This window comes from Uranotaenia lowii, chromosome 2 (assembly GCF_029784155.1).
Source record: "Uranotaenia lowii strain MFRU-FL chromosome 2, ASM2978415v1, whole genome shotgun sequence".
Lineage (NCBI taxonomy): Eukaryota > Metazoa > Arthropoda > Insecta > Diptera > Culicidae > Uranotaenia > Uranotaenia lowii.
Window position 1 is genome coordinate 102,659,097 of NC_073692.1, and position 1,199 is coordinate 102,660,295.

A 1,199-nucleotide genomic window follows, 5' to 3' on the forward strand; every position below is an offset into this window, starting at 1 on the left:
CAAGCTTCTCCACAGGACAAGTCGTTTCCCGACCGGCTACTGTAGGATACTAGGTTCAAAGATTCCGGCATTCTCATTGCCGAATGAGCCAGTTTGCAGGTTCGTGCCTCCACCATCAGGCTACCTGCCAAAAATTTACTTCGCCAACCACCTACATTTTTACTACAGAAAAATAAAAATACCTCTACTGGACTTGCTCCGAGATACGAAAATGAACCATTTACATAAATCGCCCTATTTAGTCGGATGGTACTTTTGCGGTCAATCAATCCAGCTATTTAGTCGGATTGAGTTGAGTGGTACACACTTAATCTTTTCTCCTGTGATCGGGACGATTTTGTCCTGTATTTTCAACAGCTGAAATTACAGGACAAATCTCGGGACAGAAAAAGTGCTCAGGAAAACAACTGTCAAATCGACCTGTGAGTTCGGAAAGGCGTTCTCCCGAGATTTTCAGTTAATTGAGAAGTCTTTTCTCTCGCTTTTTTCGTTTTTATTTTTAAAATAAATCCCAAATGCACTATTAAATAACAAAAACAATTGTTAGGCAAATAGTTTGAAATTTATTTTGAAATGTTTATCAATACATTTTTCTCATTTTAAAGTATTGTTAAGCTATGTGGACACATCTTAATCGCAATACAAAACACAGGCGGGACACTTAATCTGTAAATAAAAAAATATTGTTAATATATTTACGAAATTGCTGGTTGACACTTATGCATACCAAGACGCCGTGCGAACCTGGCGTTTAAGACCTTGGGTTCCGGGGTGGTGGCCTATAAGATCCCACACCGGGGGAAAGTATCTTGCGTCCGATTAGCCTCATTCTCGAAAGCTGCAATAATGAACTTTGCGAATCAAATCAACATTGAAACAAATTTAATTGTATTCTTTAAAATTACTCACAATCTGATCCGGATGATGCACACGGATTTTAATCCAATTCGTCAGTGGATCCATAGCAACTATCCTTCCTGCCAAACTTTTAGCAACTCCCGCCAACAGAACGACTGTTAATTTACCGCTCGAGCAGAAACTATACAGTACATCACGCATATGATAGAAAAGGATAAACTATGAAAAACGCGACAGAAAACGGTTGACAGCTGAAGGTGGCTGAAGTTTTCCCGTGATACAGGAAGGTTGTTCGAGTTCCTGTGCATTCATTAAAATATTGTCCCAGATTTCAGGAGAGA

At 39.4% G+C, this 1,199-nt stretch overlaps 1 long non-coding RNA gene across 2 annotated transcripts; it reads right to left on the reverse strand.

Moving 5' to 3' along the window:
- Positions 1–483: 483 nt before the first annotated feature.
- On the reverse strand, positions 484–1,199 carry LOC129750104 (uncharacterized). Of its 2 annotated transcripts, none has more exons than XR_008738289.1 (3): positions 910–1,199; positions 728–838; positions 484–666 (listed from the first exon to the last, which is right to left on the reverse strand). It is a non-coding gene; the product is annotated as an uncharacterized LOC129750104 (long non-coding RNA). The 2 variants fall into 2 exon arrangements; XR_008738288.1 differs by having other exon boundaries at positions 728–851.